Raw genomic sequence first — 11,149 nt, 5'->3', positions numbered from 1 at the left:
AACGTTTCTCCCCCTGAAAGCGTTACATCCAGATCAACTTTTGGGATTTCCTTACCTGGATGATTGAGCATGCATCAAGACAGATACGTACCCACTCCAATGATTGGTGATTTGTACTGTATGTCTGATCTTTTAGCTGCCGTGGTTTAAAACTCCATTCATTTGTCAGCAGATATTATATTTTGTCCAGATTATAAATGTCTTGAAAACTTGACTTATCTTAGCATGGTGTGCAGTGTGTCCTTAAAAACTTACAGAAACTGGACAAGTGTAGGACAAAAGAAGAAGTGGCCTAAAAACAGCAGATGAACAGTAACTGTTGTGTCCAACCAGGGAAAAATCCAGCAAAAACTTGACACAGGACCTCATAGAAATGAATACAAATCTAAAATGACTGGTTCATTTCATCACCAATATGTACAAAGGAGGTCAGGAGAGAGGTACAACAGTGAGCGTCTACAGCCATCTGAAAAACACTGTGGAGGCTCTGTCATTTCATTTGAAAGTTGATGGAATCATGAAGGGACCCCAAACGCACCGCCAATGCAGTAAAAGTGAACCTGGATAGAAAAACACACAGAGGAACACTATGAGTCATGGACTGGCCTCCCCAGAGCTGGACCTCAAGATTATTGAAGCAGTGTGGGATCATCTTGACAGAGAACAGAACAAAAGGCAGAAACATCCAAAGAAGAGCTTTGAATGTCCTTCAAGAAACACGAGAACTGTTCCTGAATAAATGTTACTTATACACTGTATTTCCAGTTATGTTGGCAAATGTTTTAATAAATTGCCCATTTTCCTTTAAAAATGTAAAGAAATGAGCAGTGGCTCAAGACTTTGGCAGAGCAATGTAAATACAGTTGCTTTTTGGTAGTATGGAAAATCCACCAAACCTTTATTCAAGTAACTCTAGGCTCTAGTTGCTGTAGATCATACAGAGACATGTGAACCAACTCCATTTGCTAAAGAGATGGTAAATGATCTAAAAAGCTGGTGGATCAATGTACCTCGGCTCATTGTAACCATACTGAAATGCTTGTTTTGTTATGTCTCCAACACCGACACGAGGATATCAGATCGTGCGTCTCCATGCGTACATACAGTCCCATTACACATACGCAACATGTTCTTTAAAAATGCGTTCAGACTGTGTAAATCATATCCAAGTTTCAGCTATCTTCTCGCTTTGAAAGCACCAGCAGCAATGGAAAACAGTGAAAGGCGTCACAGTGCCAGTGGTAAGAAAATAAAGTGCATAACTGAGAGATTACACAACAAACCACAGCAGGGCACTCAGGCCCCAACCGACTCTGGTAGGCGAAAGTTTTGTGTTTATAGCGTAACGGCATCCTGTTTGAGACTTCCAACAACACAATTATTTATGGAAACTCATATCTGAGAAAAGGTCAAAGAGCTGGAGAAGTGAGATGAAAAAGTAACGTATACGTCAGAAGGGTGTTAAAAAACGATAACCTTTCCCGAGTTTCGGTCGAAGAAGCAGAAGCAGCAGCGGGACATCGCTCGGCTCAGGCAGTCAGGCATTTTTGTTTTGACCCTGAACCTCTTCAGGCTGCTTGCTGAAACCTGTAATTAACTTTAGCCTGAAAAGTAAAGAGGGGTTGATTACAAAGTTGCAACACTCCTGAGGAAAAAGAAGAAGAAGAAGCACCGCACCACTTAAAAACTTCTCCAGTGTTGGAAGTTTGAAATAGATATCTTAGCACAAAAACACAGTAACAGTATCTTAGTTTTAAACTTTTATTTGTTTAACTGAATAAAGGCTTTGTAAAAGTTTTGGGCATTCCCATACACCCCTCCTAAAAAAAATTCCAATGTATATTTCAGTCAAGGCTCCTCTCTGCTTTTCCAGGCAAAGTGTGGGATTTGTGGTTTGGATACAATGGAAGGATTCAGTGCAGGGGTTGGGGTGGGAGAGTTGCTGCTGGCAGGACTAGTCCAGAAACCTACCATGTTTCTCTTCCACCTCTTTTTTGGTTTTCCCATCTGAAAACAGCCAGGCACAGCCTCCTGTTCTAATTGTTTTCCTTTGTCCCGATTCAGAGTCATGAAGACAATGAAAGGATCCTATGCACAGCGAGCAGCGGAGGATGGTATTTTCTTTTTTCTTTTGGCCCTTGACTTCGGGGCTGCGGTGGCTGCTGACCTCACTGTGAACTGAAGGAAAACGGGCTAATTCTGCCCCTGGCTCTTGAGCTCCACCCCTTCACTGTATAATTATCCCTGTACGAACTGTCATGTTATAATTATGTTAATGAATACATCAGGGATGTGTAATTAATGGAAGGCGTTCTCTGTTTTTGCTACAAACAAGATAAGTGACAAATGGATGCATATAAGTTTGAGCTCCTTAACTGCAAACACCGTCTACCTTTTAGCTTTGAGTCTCATGTAGGTAATGTTTCATTTATTAAGGGTCACAAAAAAACATGTTTTAAACAGAAGTAGAAGCTCGCCTCACCACTCTTCAGCTATGTTGGTAACATCTTCAGGCACTTATTTGGGCATTTATTTTAAAGCCCTAAAGCGAGATCCACGGTCATCAGGACATAAAATATGCAGGTGCAGAATCATCAGAGAAATCTGATTAAAAAGATGCTCAAACATTTGTTGACTTTGTTCCAAAACCCAGCCAGTTATCCTCTTCTGCTTATCCATTGGGCAAGAGGCGGGACACGCAGTACCAGCCTATCACAGAGCAATAGACAGCTACTCAGGCTAAAACTCCCACCAATTGATCTAAGTCCCTAATAATACATTTTATTTAAATAGCGCCTTTCAAAGCACCCAAGGACACTGTACAACAGATAAAAACTGGAAATATACACAATAATAAAAATAGAAGATAAAAGTTAAAGCATACAGAAATTTAAGGATAGGCAATTTTAAACAGATGAGTTTTGAGGGTGGACTTAAAAAGAGAGAATGAACTAATATTTCTGAGGTCCGGGGGTAGGGAATTCCAAAGTCGAGGGGCAGAGCAGCTAAAAGCCCTCCCTCCCATTGTGATCAGACGAGCAGAGGGAACAGAGAGAGAAAGAGAAGATGAAGATCTGAGGCAGCGGGATGGGAGCTTCATCTGTAATAAGTCAGAGAGGTACGGTGGAGAGAGAGAATGAATAGCCTTGAATGTATACAGAATTATTTTAAAATGGATGCGAAGTTTAACCGGGAGCCAGTGAAGTTGCTTCAGGATTGGGGAGATGTGGTGGGTAGAAGAAGTCCTAGTAATAATACGGGCAGCAGAGTTCTGGACACGTTGGAGCTTGTTGATAGATTTTTGTGTAAGGCCAAATAATAATGAGTTGCAGTAGTCAATTCTAGAGATAACAAGATTATGGATGAGAATGGCAGTGGCGTGAGGTGTGAGGAAGGGGCGGAGGCGATTAATGTTACGGAGTTGGAAATATGCTGCACGTGTAATATTATTGATATGTGAGTTAAAGGATAATGTGCTATCGAGAATGACACCCAAGCTTTTCACAGAGGGAGAGATAGGGACCAGCGAGTTATTGATGGTGAGAGAGAAGTTGTTAATTCTGGATAGCAGTCGTTTAGTGCCAACCAGAAGAAGTTCCGATTTATTGCTGTTGAGTTTAAGGAAATTGGAGGAGAACCAAGAATTAAGTTCAGCTAGACAGAGGGTGGAAGCCAGATTACCTATAGAAAAAACCCACACAAACATGGGTAGAACATATAAACTCCAGACAGATAAGCAGATTTAAACCCAGGGCTTTCCTGCTGTGGGGCAACAGTGCTAACGCCCATGCCACCATGCTGCCCTCATGCTGGACCTCTAAAAGCATTTGTTTTTTCCAGTCTATTATAGTTTGCTCGTGTGCAGAGTGCTACTCCATTCATGTTGCCAACATGATCAGTGCTCTTGCTTACTTCACTAGAGCACCAAACAAATGCCGTGCTAAATTCACTTAATGACACAGTGGATGCAATTAATCCAAGAAAAATGATACCTACTCTCACCTACCTCTCCAGTGCAGTAATGCTCATCATCAAAACTACTAACCTGTGCAGTGCCAGTGCAGCAGCATGACTGGGCTCACAGGCTTCCTAGCTCGATTATTGTAAAGGTGTTATTTTTTTCTTTTGGCACCAGGGTTGGGACTGCCGCGATCTTGCTATCTTGCTCAAGTGTCATGTTTCTTTCTTCTAATATCTCTGATATCGCTGTGAGTTATTCAATACTTGCAGCTTGTTAGAGCTCAGCGGTCAGTTGCTCTGAACTGTGAGTCAGTATCAGTTTTGTTGGTGTAATATTGAATGGTAACTATTTTAACAGCAGTTTAATCAAAAAGGTTAACAACACGATCTGATAATCTATCGCAGCACACTTTGATCTTATGTCAGCTGGACAAAGACAAAGAAGAGCAACATCCACTGTTTGTCTTAGTTTCTCTACATGATAAAGAAATGCTGCTGTAGTAAATTTCTTTTTTTAAACTGTATGAAGTAAATGTATAAAATTACAGAAATGTGTAATTTAATTACTTTGGTGTATTGTGGATGGCCATGGGGGAGGTCTTTATCAGTAGGACAAGCTGTAAGACTTAAAAGTCCAAAATGTATGTCCTACTTCACATTTTCTAATTTCACATGCGTTGTACTCGCATCAGGGCTCCCAGTTTAGCCAGGACATCGGAATAGTAAATAATGGATACAGGGGTGGGTGGAAAACTTTGTTCTGTCTGTATCCATGTATCTCGTTTAGGAGTTGAGATACATTTTCGATTGTGGCTCAAGAGTTGGGAGTTCGCCTTGTAATCGGAAGGTTGCCGGTTTGAGCCCCGGCTTGGACAGTCTCGGTCGTTGTGTCCTTGGGCAAGACACTTCACCCGTTGCCTACTGATGGTGGTCAGAGGGCCCGGTGGCACCAGTGTCCGGTAGCCTCGCCTCTGTCAGTGCGCCCCAGGGCAGCTATGGCTACAATATAGCTGCCATCACCAGTGTGTGAATGGGTGGGTGACTGGATGTGTAAAGCGCTTTGGGGTCCTTAGGGACTAGTAAAGCGCTATACAAATACAGGCCATTGTCACGGTCCTGGGTCTCCTGACCCAGCGTTTTAGTTCATTGTGATTTTTGTATTATTGTACTTGGTGTGAGTTTCTATGGTTTCTAGTTTCGATCCCTTGCCCTTCATGTTTCTCTGTGTCCCCTCTGTTCTGTGTAAGTCTGTGTCTGCATGTTTGAGTTCCCCTCTTTGTCTCTCGGTTCTTAGACCTCTGCCTTATGGTTTATGTCTCTGTTTTTCTTAGTTGCTGTCTCCACTGTGTCAAGTTCGCGTCTCTGTGTGATCCTTCCTGTTTTACTTTGTAGGTCCGTGTCTTATGTGAATGTGTCCTGCTTTGCTTGTCTCGTCAGTTCTAATTTCCCCCAGCTGTGCCCTCCTTCTGTGTCTCATTCTCCTCGTTACTTCCCAGTGTATTTAGTCCCTGTGTTTCTCTGAGTCAGTGTTGCGTCGTACCCTCAACAAGCTGTGTGTGTTTTGCCTCCGTGTTACCAGTGTTTTGTTTCCAGCTCTAGTTCCAGTTCAGTATTTCTGCTTCAGTGTTTTAGTCCACCAGCGTTTTTGTTTGTCTTTTGGTGAGTTTAGTTAGTAAGAGGTTTTCCAGCAATAAAGCTGCGCTTTAAGTTGAACTTCTGTGTCTGAGTCCTGCATTTTGGATCCACCACTCCTGCTTGCCCGCCTGCCACACAGCCAACCATGACACCATTTACCATTTTACAAGGCATTTTTACCTTCACACTGCTGAATCCCTCTCAAATACTGTTGCTAATATCAGTTAAAAGATGGAGTTATACAATATACAACATCCATCTTGTATATTGTGTGGAAAATACAAACATATGCTGCTTTAAATGCAGTATTGTGTTGATTAAAATTTCACACACAAAAATCTGAACAAATGTGCACAGAAAGTGTTGAAAGGGCTAAACCATGTCAGTGTGTGGCGTTGTTTTTAAAGCGCTTCGGGTCCTATTAGGCTCCAATGATTGCAGACAACACTGTAAAATCGGATCTTTTCACCTTCTGACCCTTAAAGAAAAGCAACATATCAGATGTCTGTGGGTTGCTACACCTCCCAGCTTTTCAGGTTTTATGCAGGTCACTGTTTGAAATCCAATGACGCATTTCACTGAAAATGAAACACATATTCCAGAAAAAAATAGCAGACATTAACACAATTGTGTGTTGTTTGTGGGGGGGTTTTCTATCTTTGTTATCAAATCTCCCCCACAGATTTATCATGTGATGCTTTGAAAGGAGTCCTGAGGCTGGGAACTACCAGCTTACACAGGAAGCTACAATATCGCCTTGACCAGTGTAGCAGGAAAATGCGATGGAATTAAAGATGATTTCATATACTGTATCAGCTACTGGTAGAAGATAAGTCAGTCACAGGGCCCAGTCTAATTCAACACTTTACCCAAAGAAATTTGGATTTTCAAATCATATGTGTACTAGAAATGTATCTAATTACATATTTGATTGCATGCATACATATTTAAAAATTATATTAAGTACTAAAACTGAGGAATATCATTGTTTTTGTATCGGGAAACCAAAAATTAAACTAGTTCTTAGACTAGACAAATATTAGACAAGTAAAAAAAACACACTAGTTTTGACATTTTCAACAAATTCAGCTAACGCAACAATGATGGGCATAAAAAGAGCATCACAGTAAGGCTGAGTTTCACTGTTGAGGTTTGAACCACTCTGTGGAAAACTGTCCTGTGGTGTGATCAATCAAAATTTGGTACTAGCACCACTGAAAATATCAGTATTGTTAAATCTACATAAATATGTCAGTATACTTTTAAAAGCAAAGGCTCCAAATGATCCGAGTACAAAAATCTAAAAAAATATCCGGAGCCAAAAGCTCAAACCTCAGAATCCATAATCTTCACTCTCCATCGCGTCATCATCACCTTGACAGTGTTTTGTCACTTTGCTATTGAGTGGGCCCGTGGATCAATATCTCAGCTGTTAGAGAGCCCTCTTGTGTGTGAAACCGCAGACAGCTCAGACAGCCTCCCTCTCACCCTACTGCAGCTGAATAGACTCCACCCACCGCCCCACCCCCCGCAATCTTAAATTAGCTTGCTGGTTAGGAACATGGATGGATGACTGAACAAAGGCTAATGAAAAAGATCAGTTTAGTTAGAGCACAGGTGTTACTGGAATTCAAGCTCCATTAGTTTTATTAGACCTGCGGCCATAGTCCATCCATGTGCACCACTGCTTTCTTTTTTAATTGTTTATGATCACCAGCCAAAATGCTGGAGGTTTATATTAGAGAGTGAATAATATACTGGTCAAATTTACTCTCCAACCATGCTGCCCATATTGCACTTTTTACACCTTTAATTAAACTGTCGCAGAGTTTAATTAAATTTATTAGGGAATTATTGTTTCCTCTTTTTTGCTCTTAAGTACAATTTACACTAAAGACACATTTCTTCGTTTTTTCCTGATACTTTGTATCATACACTCCTTGTATTCGTGACAAATGAACAAACCCAGTCTCAAAGTCAAACACACACATACACTTATGTCACTTATATTTAGTGTGTGACGTCTCTGTCAGCAAATTACAAACTGAAGGGAACATGACTCATTTTTGCTATTAGAAATAAAACAACAGTTGTGTTGGAGCTTTGTTTTACATCAGTAATAAATGAAAATGAGTAATAACTGTCACTTTTAGGAGTTATAAGGAAATGTCTTTGTTTTCACTGTAAACCACATCCAGCTCGCAGTAAAACTATTGTCTATACAAAACTCCGCACCGCACTCATCTCTCGCTCACCCTTTCAATGAATGACTGAGGTGCTGTTTATTTTCCAGTTCGTCTTTGTTTTGTTACCTTAAGCACCGTGTCTGTCAGCCATAGTGTAATTATATGGAGACCGGGGGGAGTGGAGACAGCCTTCTCTTTCAGCTGCTGTGAGCCGCGACCAGTTCGGCCTGAAGCTGCTCGCCTTTTGAACAACAGCCAAGAGATACTCCAACTCGGGTTTAACCCCTTAGATCACCCGAACAGGTTTTTGGTTTTTATCAGTTCACCTGTGTCTCAGAAAATAGTTCTGACCAATCGGCAAACGTAGAAAGTGACGTTTTTTACCCTTTAAAACGGTTGTGATCCACAGGTTGGTTTATTAACCACTGCCAGGTACTGAAAAACACAGAGAGGGGAGATTCTCGTTTGTTTTTACAAGACTCATTTATCATTCATTAGGTCTAATCCAGACTGAGGCAGCACCTGTAGGTGTAGAAGTAAAGAAGTTAAGGATTTTCTGCACCAACACAGCCACCGAGTGTGATGTGAAAATTTATGTTAAGCATCCAACTTTTAAAAAATCTTGGCTTCTCAGTGATCTCAATTGCTGACTTTAATCTTTGCTGCCTATTTAGTATTATGGTGTTTGCCCTACCGGCATCAAGGGGCAGCCCACCTCCTCTTCCTGTTGAAAATGACTAGCTAGTCCCTATTTTATCTACATTGTTTTGTTTATTTACTTTTTTATTTGACCTAATGCAGCATTTCCACCTCAGTGTCAGAGTGTTCAATGCACTTTGCTGTCATTCACAGACGTACATCTCCTGTTCTCTATCTCCATGTGTGTGTGCGTTTTACAGGTGACTAGAAGCAGAGCAGAGCAGCCGGGAGAAGATGAGATTACCTGAGCTGGCTGCAAGTCGTTATGTTACTCTAAGTGCCACAAAATGCGCTGATAGCAGGGAGGTTAGTCTTGGCCAGATGTTACAGCTGCATCCCCCTGACGAGCACCTGAGACCCTGGAACTCCTTCTGGCTGTACAAGTAGAAGCAAATGTTAATAAAAAAGCCGTTCACACTCAATATGGAACGACATAAAAAAAATGCATACAGGGAAAAAACGGCATCATTCTCACCTGTTCACCTGACTAGAGGCCTGTTAGCCAACTGTATATCATCCCCCACTTTCTTCGTTTTTAAGTTTTTCTCTTCAGCTGTTTCTTAACAAAACGCACTGTGGACATAAATGCAAACATACCAATATTGGATTTTTCCACTTTACAAGCTATGCACAACCCAATTATAGACCTATTTGTCAAATGCCAAAGTGGCAATAAAGCTAAGTGGCTTCTAAAGCAGGACCCAATAAAGACAAGTTCAAAATTCAAAAGGTTTATTGAGCTGAGGCAAACAGACACAGCCACGGAAACTATTGGGGACAATTTGGATCACAGGGACTGGAGCCACTAGTGGAGAGGAGAGGTTGGTCACCCCTGGTTAATTCACGAGAGTTGCACAAAATATATGTGACTGCTTACTTGCTCGGTCTGGGAAGGATACTTGGGGGGCACTGGTCTGTTTTATGCTGGTTGTACAGTTGTAGCAGGGTGAGCAGCTCGGTGGGGACACTCTTCAGCCACACGGGGAACACTAGGAAGCAATATGTGCTTAACCCAGCCTAGACTAGAGATTGGGGAAAAAACCAAATCCATGGCACTATTAGTGTTCATAAAAGCTGAATGCATATGATGTCTTATTCTTACATGTTGCATAAATCTGCCAGACATCAAATAACAACTAGATCGGGGCTAGCTTGCTTCTTTCCTCCATCTTTTTGAAAGGCATGTATCTGAAAACAATGAAAAAGCACACAACATATGGTTGTCAAATAGTGGTTCAATAGTGGTTAGTGAAAATATCATGGCTGGTTATGCTGGAGTAGAGCCACACCACCCGGACGATAGCTACAGCACGAGACCACACCATCAAATATCAAAACCAGTCCTGTTTTCAATTTCTTATTGTTCACAGATAAAAGATTCCACTTACAAAACTTGCATTTATCCAAAATACCAGTGCCCCCCCCCCCCCCCCCCCCCCCCCACACACACACACACACACACACAAATAAATTAAAAAAACAATCACTGCGCAACCACTGTACGACTTGACTTTTCTTCTTTAAGAGGTTTAAATGTTTTCCATATTGCGGTATTCTAAATGGATGCAGGAAATGCTGTCACTCCACTCTGCTTTCCAAACTTCCACAGTGAGGTTTTGGCTCTGGTAGATGCCAGTGTGGTAGATTTCAGAACCGACCGACCCTGCTCAGGTTTCGTTTCGCTGGGGGAAGTCTCATTTCTCTGTTGTGCACACTGTGTTTTGCCTTTGTTAGCGATTGAGCTGATTTTAAATCCTGTACAAATGTGTTTGCGTGACTTTTCTAAACAGAAAATTTCTGAACAGACCCAAAAGGCATCATTTAAGCACAGCTGACCGTGCCCGTTTTTTCTCCTCCTGTACCATAAAGTGTCTAGATCATAGCAGATGCCCTGATGTGCTGTGCAAGCACAACGGAAAGCACATATAAATGCTGTGACATAGTGAGAAGCATGTGAAAATGTAGATGTAGATAAATTTCAGTATGCATAGCAGCATGTTTAATGCTGACCTAGTCTTGTCAGGAGTTGTTGGGGGTTTTTTTTAATTTGCATGAACAGCATTTAAAACTGACAGCAATTAGCTTGAAGAATGAGCCTGTCGCTACACGCTTGTAAGTGAACATTCATAAAGCCGCAGTTTATCTACTCCTCAGAAGTTTGTGCATTTCTGAAAAACTAATAAATGTCACAAAATGTGAATAAAATGTATTAAATATAAAATTCTTCCAATACACATTGAGAAACTGAACTGTTACTATTCAATGGCTCTGCAGCCATGCTAGCAGCTCTGCTGTTCTCGTTGTTGTTGTTGGATTTAAAAGCTAAACGATCATGCATGCTACTTTATCAATATTTATCATGTCGAGGATATTATGATACCAAGGCAGTGCATAATCAGGAAGGTAAATGAGGGAAGATGAGAAAACAGATTAAAGGTTAAGGAAATACAGTTTATCTTTATCAGGACATTTAAAAGTAGTCTGAATTGAATCACAGATTTCTACTTGCGACCATTAATTGTTGAACATTATTTTAGCCCTTCATCTAATGCAATACATTAAAGTCTCGCCCATAGTGCTGGACCAACCAGCGCACTGTTATTCCCATCCTACAGCTACACCCCAGATGTGAAAAAGAACGTTGGCGCCCTGCCCTCAGCTCGTACTCC

The sequence above is a fragment of the Rhamphochromis sp. 'chilingali' genome, assembly GCF_963969265.1.
Source record: "Rhamphochromis sp. 'chilingali' genome assembly, chromosome: 6".
NCBI classification, from domain to species: Eukaryota; Metazoa; Chordata; class Actinopteri; order Cichliformes; family Cichlidae; genus Rhamphochromis; species Rhamphochromis sp. 'chilingali'.
The sequence above is the reverse complement of the archived record's forward strand: the minus strand, read 5'-3'. Positions refer to the sequence as shown.